This window comes from Hemitrygon akajei, chromosome 1 (assembly GCF_048418815.1).
Source record: "Hemitrygon akajei chromosome 1, sHemAka1.3, whole genome shotgun sequence".
Lineage (NCBI taxonomy): Eukaryota > Metazoa > Chordata > Chondrichthyes > Myliobatiformes > Dasyatidae > Hemitrygon > Hemitrygon akajei.
Window position 1 is genome coordinate 191,498,949 of NC_133124.1, and position 12,080 is coordinate 191,511,028.

Sequence of the window (12,080 nt, forward strand, 5' to 3'; positions counted from 1 at the left end):
AGGAGGGTGTTCGGGGGTTCAGAGTGTGGAGTAGGAGGGTGTTCAGGGGGTTCAGAGTGTGGAGTTGGAGGGTGTTCGGGGGTTCAGAGTGTGGATTAGGAGGGTGTTCGGGGGTTCAGAGTGTGGAGTAGGAGGGTGTTTGGGGGTTCAGAGTGTGGAGTAGGAGGGTGTTCGGGGGGTTCAGAGTGTGGATTAGGAGGGCGTTCGGGGGTTCAGAGTGTGGAGTGGGAGGGTGTTCGGGGGGTTCAGAGTGTGGAGTAGGAGGGTGTTCGGGGGGTTCAGAGTGTGGAGTAGGAGGGTGTTCGGGGGTTCAGAGTGTGGAGTAGGAGGGTGTTCGGGGGGTTCAGAGTGTGTAGTAGGAGGGTGTTCGGGGGGTTCAGTGTGTGGAGTAGGAGGGTGTTCGGGGGTTCAGAGTGTGGAGTAGGAGGGTGTTCGGGGGTTCAGAGTGTGGAGTAGGAGGGTGTTCGGGGGGTTCAGAGTGTGGAGTAGGAGGGTGTTCGGGGGGTTCAGAGTGTGGAGTAGGAGGGTGTTCGGGGGTTCAGAGTGTGGAGTAGGAGGGTGTTCGGGGGGTTCAGAGTGTGGAGTAGGAGGGTGTTCGGGGTTCAGAGTGTGGAGTAGGAGGGTGTTCGGGGGGTTCAGAGTGTGGAGTAGGAGGGTGTTCGGGGGTACAGAGTGTGGAGTGGGAGGGTGTTCGGGGGGGTTCAGTGTGTGGAGTAGGAGGGTGTTCGGGGGGTTCAGAGTGTGGATTAGGAGGGTGTTTGGGGGTTCAGAGTGTGGAGTATGAGGGAGTTCGGGGGTTCAGAGTGTGGAGTAGGAGGGAGTTCGGGGGGTTCAGAGTGTGGAGTACGAGGGAGTTCGGGGGTTCAGAGTGTGGAGTAGGAGGGTGTTCGGGGGTTCAGAGTGTGGATTAGGAGGGTGTTCGGGGGTTCAGAGTGTGGAGTACGAGGGAGTTCGGGGGTTCAGAGTGTGGAGTAGGAGGGAGTTCGGGGGGTTCAGAGTGTGGAGTAGGAGGGTGTTCGGGGGTTCAGAGTGTGGAGTAGGAGGGTGTTCGGGGGGTTCAGAGTGTGGAGTAGGAGGGTGTTCGGGGGTTCAGAGTGTGGAGTAGGAGGGTGTTCGGGGGTTCAGTGTGTGGATTAGGAGGGTGTTCTGGGGTTCAGAGTGTGGATTAGGAGGGTGTTCGGGGGTTCAGAGTGTGGAGTGGGAGGGTGTTCGGGGGTTCAGTGTGTGGAGTAGGAGGGTGTTCGGGGGTTCAGAGTGTGGAGTAGGAGGGTGTTCAGGGGGTTCAGAGTGTGGAGTTGGAGGGTGTTCGGGGGTTCAGAGTGTGGATTAGGAGGGTGTTCGGGGGTTCAGAGTGTGGAGTAGGAGGGTGTTTGGGGGTTCAGAGTGTGGAGTAGGAGGGTGTTCGGGGGGTTCAGAGTGTGGATTAGGAGGGCGTTCGGGGGTTCAGAGTGTGGAGTGGGAGGGTGTTCGGGGGGTTCAGAGTGTGGAGTAGGAGGGTGTTCGGGGGGTTCAGAGTGTGGAGTAGGAGGGTGTTCGGGGGTTCAGAGTGTGGAGTAGGAGGGTGTTCGGGGGTTCAGAGTGTGGAGTAGGAGGGTGTTCGGGGGGTTCAGAGTGTGTAGTAGGAGGGTGTTCGGGGGGTTCAGTGTGTGGAGTAGGAGGGTGTTCGGGGGTTCAGAGTGTGGAGTAGGAGGGTGTTCGGGGGTTCAGAGTGTGGAGTAGGAGGGTGTTCGGGGGGTTCAGAGTGTGGAGTAGGAGGGTGTTCGGGGGGTTCAGAGTGTGGAGTAGGAGGGTGTTCGGGGGTTCAGAGTGTGGAGTAGGAGGGTGTTCGGGGGGTTCAGAGTGTGGAGTAGGAGGGTGTTCGGGGTTCAGAGTGTGGAGTAGGAGGGTGCTCGGGGGGTTCAGAGTGTGGAGTGGGAGGGTGTTCGGGGGGTTCAGAGTGTGGAGTAGGAGGGTGTTCGGGGGGTTCAGAGTGTGGAGTAGGAGGGTGTTCGGGGGTTCAGTGTGTGGAGTAGGAGGGTGTTCGGGGGTTCAGAGTGTGGAGTAGGAGGGTGTTCAGGGGGTTCAGAGTGTGGAGTTGGAGGGTGTTCGGGGGTTCAGTGTGTGGAGTAGGAGGGTGTTCGGGGGTTCAGAGTGTGGAGTAGGAGGGTGTTCAGGGGGTTCAGAGTGTGGAGTTGGAGGGTGTTCGGGGGTTCAGAGTGTGGATTAGGAGGGTGTTCGGGGGTTCAGAGTGTGGAGTAGGAGGGTGTTTGGGGGTTCAGAGTGTGGAGTAGGAGGGTGTTCGGGGGGTTCAGAGTGTGGATTAGGAGGGCGTTCGGGGGTTCAGAGTGTGGAGTGGGAGGGTGTTCGGGGGGTTCAGAGTGTGGAGTAGGAGGGTGTTCGGGGGGTTCAGAGTGTGGAGTAGGAGGGTGTTCGGGGGTTCAGAGTGTGGAGTAGGAGGGTGTTCGGGGGGTTCAGAGTGTGTAGTAGGAGGGTGTTCGGGGGGTTCAGTGTGTGGAGTAGGAGGGTGTTCGGGGGTTCAGAGTGTGGAGTAGGAGGGTGTTCGGGGGTTCAGAGTGTGGAGTAGGAGGGTGTTCGGGGGGTTCAGAGTGTGGAGTAGGAGGGTGTTCGGGGGGTTCAGAGTGTGGAGTAGGAGGGTGTTCGGGGGTTCAGAGTGTGGAGTAGGAGGGTGTTCGGGGGGTTCAGAGTGTGGAGTAGGAGGGTGTTCGGGGTTCAGAGTGTGGAGTAGGAGGGTGTTCGGGGGGTTCAGAGTGTGGAGTAGGAGGGTGTTCGGGGGTACAGAGTGTGGAGTGGGAGGGTGTTCGGGGGGGTTCAGTGTGTGGAGTAGGAGGGTGTTCGGGGGGTTCAGAGTGTGGATTAGGAGGGTGTTTGGGGGTTCAGAGTGTGGAGTATGAGGGAGTTCGGGGGTTCAGAGTGTGGAGTAGGAGGGAGTTCGGGGGGTTCAGAGTGTGGAGTACGAGGGAGTTCGGGGGTTCAGAGTGTGGAGTAGGAGGGTGTTCGGGGGTTCAGAGTGTGGATTAGGAGGGTGTTCGGGGGTTCAGAGTGTGGAGTACGAGGGAGTTCGGGGGTTCAGAGTGTGGAGTAGGAGGGAGTTCGGGGGGTTCAGAGTGTGGAGTAGGAGGGTGTTCGGGGGTTCAGTGTGTGGATTAGGATGGTGTTCGGGGGTTCAGTGTGTGGAGTAGGAGGGTGTTCGGGGGTTCAGAGTGTGGAGTAGGAGGGAGTTCGGGGGGTTCAGAGTGTGGAGTAGGAGGGTGTTCGGGGGTTCAGTGTGTGGATTAGGATGGTGTTCGGGGGGTTCAGTGTGTGGAGTAGGAGGGTGTTCGGGGGTTCAGTGTGTGGAGTAGGAGGGTGTTCGGGGGTTCAGTGTGTGGAGTAGGAGGGTGTTCGGGGGTTCAGTGTGTGGATTAGGAGGGTGTTCGGGGGTTCAGTGTGTGGAGTAGGAGGGTGTTCGGGGGTTCAGTGTGTGGAGTAGGAGGGTGTTCGGGGGTTCAGTGTGTGGATTAGTAGGGTGTTTGGGGTTTCAGAGTGTGGAGTAGGAGGGTGTTTGGGGTTTCAGTGTGTGGAGTGGGGTTAAGATTCTATTGTAGGAGGGTGTTCAGGGTGTGGAGGGATGTAGATACTATTTTGAGGGTCACTGTGCCTTCCAGTTTGTGAAGGGATGCTGACAGAGTCTCCACCTCATCCTTTCTCCCTCGACATCTAAACTCAAATAGTTTGCTTACATAAACTCCCTAATTCAGCAGCCCAAATCCTGGCATTCATCTTTTTCCACTTTCCGGTGCCATAATGGTGGAGGTCAACCACAGGTCACTGATGATTTGGGAGTTCACAACACACAATGCAAATTAGGCTCTTGTGCTGTTTTTGAGCTCTGGGCTCTGCCGAGTGAACTAATGAGCTGACGTTCTGTGCCTACAACAACACCCCCCCCCCCCCCCCACCTTCACTGAGTGTACGACCAACACTGCTCCCTAGGGTTAATTCCTTACATGACGCCATTCAGAAAGCCAGAGCGTCCCACTGTTCCATTCCGGGAGGCTCTGGCAACACAGCAGTGAGCTGCTGCATAGCAAGCTCCCACTATCTCATCAAACTGTGAACGACAACGTAATCTGCTGTTATGAGGTTGGGAAGAAGGGAGAACTGGGCTAATTGAATGACTAAACTCTACTTATTCACCAATACACTATGGTCTTCAGGAATACTGAATGAATAGAGGTCAGGGGAAGTGTTAACATGACATCAAATGCTAATTATCAAAGGATAGGTGAATAACCTTATATTGTGCCCAGGTTGAACATGTGTGTGTGTGTGTGTGTGTGTGTGTGTGATAGAACACTCCAGCTCAGAAATGGGGCCTTCAGCCCATCTGGTCCGTGCCGAACCATTATTCCGCCGTAGTCCCATCAACCTGCCTAGGCCGTAGCCCCCCCCCCCCCCGTACCCCTCCCATCCATGTACCTATCCAAATTTCTCTGAAGTGTTGAAATCAAACCCTCATCAACCATTCATGCTGGAACCTCGTTTTCACAGTCTCCCCACCCTCCGAGTGATTAAGTTCCCCTTAAAAATGTCACCTTTCACTCTTAACCCATGACCTCTAGTTGTAGTCTCACTCAATCTTAGTGGAAGAAGCTTGCTTTCATTTGCTCTGTCTATACCCCTCATCATTTTGTATACCTCTATCAACTCTCCCCTCAATCTTCTGCATTTTAGGGAAAAAAGTCCTAGCTTATTCAACCTTTTCCTATAACTTAGGTCCTCCAGACCTGGCAACTTCCTTGTAAATTTTCTCTGGACTCTTTCAAAGTTATTTACATTTTTCATGTAGGTAGGTGACCAATACTCCAAATTATTCCTCATATGTCTTGTACAATTTTAACATAACATCCCAACTCCTGTACACTCCCTCATCTGAACCCTTTCCAATGTCAGCACATACTTTCTTAAATAAGGGGACCAAAACTGTCCAAGTGAGGCCTTGCCAAGCCTGATAAAGCCTCAGCATTAGATCCTTGCTTTTATAGTTCCGTCCGCTCAAAATGAATGCTAACATCACATTTGCCTTCCTTACCTCTGACTCAACCTGCAAATGAACCTTTAGGGAATCCTGCACGAGGACTCCCAAGTCCCTTTACACCTCAGAATTCTCTCCCCATTTAGAAAATAGCCTCTGCCTTCTTCTTCTTAGCTTCTTCTACCCAAGTGCATGACCGTGTACTTCCCGACACTGTCTGACACCACATCGCCCAGTCTCCTAATCTAAGTCCTTCTGCAGCCTTCCTGCTTCCTCAACACCACCTGGCTCTCCAGCTACCGTATCTTCATATTGTCTGCAAACTTGGTCACAAAGCCATCAATAACATCATCCAAATTATTGACACACACTGTAGAAAGAAGCAGTCCCACTTCCGAGCCTTGGGAAACATCACTGGCAGCTAATCAGAAAAGGCTTCCTTTCTTCCCACTCTTTGCCTTCTGCCAATTAGTCACTGCTTTATCCATGCCAGTATCTTTCATGTAATACCATGGGCTCTTACCTTTTTAAGCAGCCTAATGCCTGACATCTTGTCAAAGGCCTTCTGAAAATCCAAGTGCACAGCTCCACTGATTCTCCTTTGCCTATCCTGCTTGTTATTTCCTGAAAGAATTCCAACAGATTTGCCAGGCCATATTTTTCCTTAAGGACACCGTGCTGACTATGGTCTGTTTTCTCATGTGCCTCCAAGTACCCCAAACCACATCCTTAACAATTCAACATCTTTCCAACCACTAAGGTCAGTTTAACTGGCCTATTATTTCCTTTCTTCTGCCCTCTGGGACCATGTCAGAATCTAGTGATTCCTGAAAGATCATTACTAATGCCTCCACAATCTCTTCAGCTACCTCTTATAAAACCTCGGGGTGTAGTTCATCTGGTCCAGGTGACTTACGTACCTTCAAATCTTTCAGTTTCCCAAGCACCTTCTCGCTAGTAATAGCAATTGCACTCACTCCTGCTCCCTGACACCCTTGAACTCCTGGAATACTGCTAGTGTATTCATCTGTGAAGACCAATGCAAAATACTTAACCAGTTCATCCACCATTTCCTTGTCCCCCATTATTACCTCCCCAGCGTCATTTCCAGTGGTCCGGTATCTTACTCTTGCCTCTCTTTTACTCTTTATATATCTAAAAAATGTTTGGTATCCTTTTTGATATTGTTGGTTGGCTTACCTTTATATTTCATCTTTGACCCCCACCCCCATGGCTTGTCCAGTTGTCTTCTGTTGGCTTTATCCTTCCTGCTCAGATATTCATCCTCCTCCACTTCAGGTGCAAACCGTCTCTCTGTACTGGTCTCACCTTCCCTGGAAGTGAGCCCAATGACCCAGCAATTTGAGGCCCTCCCTTCTGCATCAACTCCTTGGCCACATGTTAAACTCTATGATCCTCCTCTTTCCGACCTCACTGGCATGTGCCTGGACCACCCTGGAGGTCCTGTCCTTTACCTTAGCACCCAACTCCAATAACTCACTTTGTAGAGCCTCGTCACCCATCCTACCCATGTCATCGGTGCTGATGTGGACCATGACCTCCCGTTTAAGAATGCTGTGGACTTGATTAGAGGTTTCCCTGACCCGGGCACACAGGAGGCAACAAACCATCCAGGGATCTTCCACGTGACCTCCTTTCCTTTTCCCTAACTAACAAATCCCTATCACTACAGCTCGCCTCTTCCCCCCACAGAGCCACTCTCAATGCCAGAGACCTGACTGCTGTGGCTTTCCTCTGCTGGGTCAACCCCCACCAACTATATCCAAAGCACACTGCGTGCTGGTGCGGGGAAGGGCCACAGGGGTACTCTGCACTGGCTGCCTGTCCCCTTCCCCCCTCCTGACAGTCACTCAATTAACTGCCTCCTGCACATTGAGTGTAATTACCTCCCTGTGTGTCCTGTCTATCAACCCCTCACCCTCCTGAATGATCTGGAGTTCACCCAGTTCCAGCTCCTACTCCCTAACATGGTCTGTTAGAAGCTGCAGCTAGATGCATCCCTTGCAGGTGTGGTTGTCACGGACAGCGGTGGCTTCCCAGCCTTCCCACGTCCCTGCCAGAGGAGCATTCCTATATCCTGTCTGGCATCCCCATTTGCTCTAGATGCACAATAAGAAAGAAATAAAGAATACATAATGAAGAAAAAAAGTTCTGCCTATGACCTTTACCTTTCCTAAGCCTCGATGAGCCAAAGCCTCATTTTCCCACTCTAACACTGGTCCACTACTCACACGATGGCTGCTCCGCTTAAACCTAACTCCTTTTTATTGGCCCCACCTAAGTGCTTAGTTATGCACAATCCAATGTCTCTTCGAAAGCGGTGTCATGCAAAAAGTGCCGACTGTCTTTGCTTGCTTCTTTTAAACTCTCTCACCCTCTTCTCAATGTGGTGTCTCCTTGGGACGGCAGTGCCCAAAGTGTGTTTATGTGCAGTATTTGTATGTATATGAACCCCTCACACAAACTCTTCTCCCTCCTGCCATCTGGCAATAGGTACCGAAGCATTCGGGCTCTCACGACCAGACTGTGCAACAGTTTCTTCCCCCAAGCCATCAAACTCCTCAATACCCAGAGTCTAGACTGACATCTACATCATTTATTATTATATTGGAATTTGTCCTCTACTGTGCCTATTGTCTTGTTTATTAATTATTGTACTGCCCTGAACTGTTTTGTCACTTTACGTAGTCCTGTGCAGGTCTGTAGTCTAATGCGTTTTTTAAAATGTTGTTTTATGTAGTCTAGTGTAGCCTTGTGATGTCTAGTGTAGTTTTGTGTTGTTTCATGTAGCACCATGGTCCTGGAGGAACGTTCTTTCATTTTTACTGTGTACTGTACCAGCAGTTTATGGTCGAAATGACAATAAACTTGACTTGATGTGACTTGACTTGAATGATAACTTCATTGTCTTTTTTCCAAAAATCACATGGGAACTGAGAGAGCAGAAGTTTTAATTCACTTGTTTGTGGGGTGTGGGCATCATTGACAAATGTCTATGTCAGCTGGACGTCATCTTTTCCAGGGGTGGTTATGAAGTTTGGTTTGATGGGTCTGGAGTTATGGAGAGGCCAGATGAGATGTGGATGGCAGATTCTCCCCCAGAAGGATATCAACGCCAGAAGCCTATGCTCCAGAGACAGTGTGGCACTGTCCTTCAGCTGCCTGGCAGGTCAGCCTGGAATTTCTGCCTCCTATTCCTGGAATGGGACACGAGCCCAACCCTCCTGAGGCAGGAATATGGGAGACCTTCAGCTAAACTTGGGTCAAGATGGATGTCATTGAATTCTCTTCTTTTAAGAGACGTCAGCCTGAGGTGACTGTTAGAGCTCCAGAAAATTACAAGGCTGCCAAAAAGGAGTTTAAAAATGAAATTAGGAGAGCTGGAAAGGGCCACGAGAAGGCCTTGGTGAGCAGGATTAAGGGAAACCCCAAGGCATGCTGCAAGTATGTGAAGCGCAAGAGGATGAGCCATGTGAAAATAGGACCAATCAGAAGCGAGAGTGGAAACACGTGCGTGGAGCCGGATAAGGTAGCGGAAGTACTTAATGAATACTTTGCTTCAGTATTCACCAATGAAAAGGAGTTTGGCAATTGTGGGGATGACTTACAGCTGACTGAAATGCTTGAGTGTATAGACATTAAGAAAGAGGATGTGCTAGAGCTTTCGAAAAGTATTAAGTAAGATAAGTCGCCGGAACTGGATGAGGTATACCCCAGGTTAATGTGGGAAGCGAGGGAGGAGATTGCTGAGCCTCTTGCGATGACTTTGCATCATCAATGGGGACAGGAGAAGTACCAGAGATTTGAGGTTTGCAAATGTTACCTTGTACAAGAAAGGGAGTAGAGATAACCCAGGAAATTATAGACCAGTGAGTCTTACTTCAGTAGTGGGCAAGTTGCTGGAGAAGATCCTGAGAGGTGGGATTTATGAGCACTTGGAGAAACATAATCTGATTAGGGATAGTCAGCATGGCTTTGTCAAGGACAGGTCATGCCTTATGAACCTGATTGAATTCTTCGAGGCTGTAACATAGCACATTAATGAAGGTAGAGCGGTGGATGTAGTGTATATGGATTTCAGCAAGGCATTTGATGAAGTTCCCCATGCGAGGCTCTTTCAGAAAGTAATGAAGCATGGGATTCAAAGAGACCTTGCTTTGTGAATGCAGAATTGGCTTGCCCACAGAAGGCAGAGGGTGGTTGTAGATGGTTTGTATTCTGCATGGAGGTCTGTGACCAGTGGTGTGCAAAGAGATTTTTATAAATTACTTGAATGAGGAAGTAGAAGGGTGGGTTAGTAAGTTTGCTGATGACACAAAAGTTGGGGTTGCTGTGGATAGTCTGGAGGGTTGTCAAAGGTTACAGTGCGACACCAATAGGATTCAGAACTGTGTTGAGAAGTGGCAGATTGATTTCAACCCATATAATTGTGAAGTTGTTCATTTTGGTAGTTCAAATTTGAAGACAGAATATAATACTCTTGGCAGTGTGGAGGATCTTGGGATTTGTGTCCATAACTCAAAGCTGCTGCGCAGGTTGACGGCGTTGTTAAGAAGGTCTATGGTGTGGTCAAGATTGAGTTCAAGAGCCATGAGGTAATGTTACAGCTATATAAGACCTTAGTTAGACCCCATGTGGAGTACTGTGTTCAGTTCTGGTCAACTCATTACAGGAAGGATGTGGATGCTAAAGAGTGCAGAGGAGATTTACAAGGATGCTGCCTGGAATGGAGAGTGTGCCTTATGAGAATAGGCTGAGTGAACTTGGCCTTTTCTCCTTGGAGCGACAGAGGATGAGAGGTGATGTGATAGAGGTGTATAAGATTTTGAAAGGCGATGATCATGTGGATAGCAAAAGGCTTTTTTCCAGGGCTGAAATGGCTAACACGAGGGGCATAGTTTTAAGGTGTTTGGAAGTAGGTACAAGGGGGATGTCAGGGGTAAGTTTTTTACTCAGAGAGTGGTGAGAGTGTGGAATGGACTGCTGGCAACAGTGGTGGAGGCAGATACAATAGGGTCTTTTAAGAGACTCTTAGGGAGATACATGGAGCTTAGAAAAATAGTAGGAAAATTCTAGACAGTTTCTAGAGTAGGTTACAACGTTGTGGGCTAAAGGACCTGTAATGTGCTGTGTTTCTATGAGCAGAGAGTGCCTTGCATTTTTTGATCAGGTTTCCTGTGCGATTAGACCATGTGGGGTTGTGGAATGTTTATCCCAGGACAGTCCATTGCCACAATGAGGATCACAGAGTCAGAGATTCATAGAATACCACAATACATAAACAGGCCCTTTGGCCCATCTAGTCCATGTTGACTTGAACATCTGCCCCGTCCCATCTACCTGCACCCAGACCATATCCCTCTAAATGCCTCCCGTCAATGTACCTATCCAAACTTCTTTCAATGTTATAATTGAACCTGTGTCTGCCCCTTCCGGGGAATAAAGTCCCAACTGGTTCAACCTTTTGACTAAGGTCCTCAAGTCCAGGCAATGCCTGTGCAAATTTTCTCTGCATTCTTTCAAGCTTTTCACATCTTTCTTGTAGGTGGGTGAGCAGCAATGCATGTGATGTTCTTAGTTCAGCCTGATCATCGTCTAAAACAATATATCATCCCAACCCCTGTACTCAGTACCCTAATCTGTGAAGCAAATGTGCTAAAATCTCTCATTACGACCCTATCTGCCCATGACAAGCTCTTCTCTTCTTCAATCCCATCAGTGACAGGACGATCACAGAAACTAATCAGTGATTAACTTTATCAGCACATCCTGGATAGTTGAAGGAGTGAAACAATGGCCCATTTGCGAATGAGTAGATGGCTTATCCAGGGCTGAGTCCACAATGGAGAGGGCCCGGCAGAGGTTCACACAAATGAGCCCAGGAATGAAAGGGTTAATGTATGAGGGGCATGAGTGGGCCTGTACTCACTGGGGTTTAGAAGGAGGAGGAGAAATCTCATTGATAGAATATTGAAAGATCTAGACAGAGTGGATGTGCAGTAGGAGAGGCCGGGACAAGGATATTTGGTTAGAACAATGATGAAGAGGAATTTCTTTAGCCGGAAGGTGGTGAATCTGTGGAACTGATTGCTATGGACGGTTGTGGAGGCCAGGTTATAGGTTGTACTTAATGTGGAGTTTGACAGGTTCTTGAGTAGTCAGGGTGTCAAAGCGGGCGAATGGGGTTGAGTGGGAAAATACATCCGCTATAATCGAATGGCAGAGCAGACTTGATGGACTGAAGGGCCAAATTCTGCTCCTATGTCATATGGGCTTGTAGTCTATATGTCCAGACTGATTGCATACGATTGTGATCGCTCCATTACAGGGAGGGTGTGGGAGTTTTGAGGAGGTGCAGAGGAGATTTACCGGGATGCTGCCTGAATTTCGGGCTATATGCTATAAGGAGAGTCCGGACAAACTTGGGTTGTTTTCTCTTGAGCAGTGGACACTGAGGGGGCCTGACAGGAGTTTGTAAATTGACGAGAGATGTAGACAACCTTCTCCCACTGTCGCAATGTTGAATAATAGAGGGCGAGGGGGGAAAGTACAAAGATGTGCTGAACAGTTTTTCACACAGAGAGTGGTGGGTGGCAGGAAAGCTTTGCCAGGGGTGGTGGCAGTATGTGGAGGCATTCAAAAACCTCTTAGATAGGTACATGAATGTGCAGAGGCTGGCAGGGTATGGAGATTGTGTAGGCCAAAGGGATTGATTTACCTAGGTGTTTAATTACTCGCTTAATTAGTTTGGCATAACATCGTTGGCCAAAGAGCCTGTTCCTGTGCTGAATTGTTTGAAGTTAAATGCGGCTTAAGCGCAAAAACCCCAGGTTCTCTCTCCATAGTTACTGAGATAGTAAGTTTGCAAGGAGTTGTCAGGTGGGCCGGTGCCCGGTGTTTGCAGTGGCGAAGGCTGCCAGCGTCTCGAGAGTGGCAGATAGGCTGGTTTCAAATCGTTGGGAAGGACTTGTTTACAGTCTAACACAAGGAATTGGAATAACTAAAGGGATTGCTGGCACACTGAGTTTTAAAGGAAGTGGTTGCA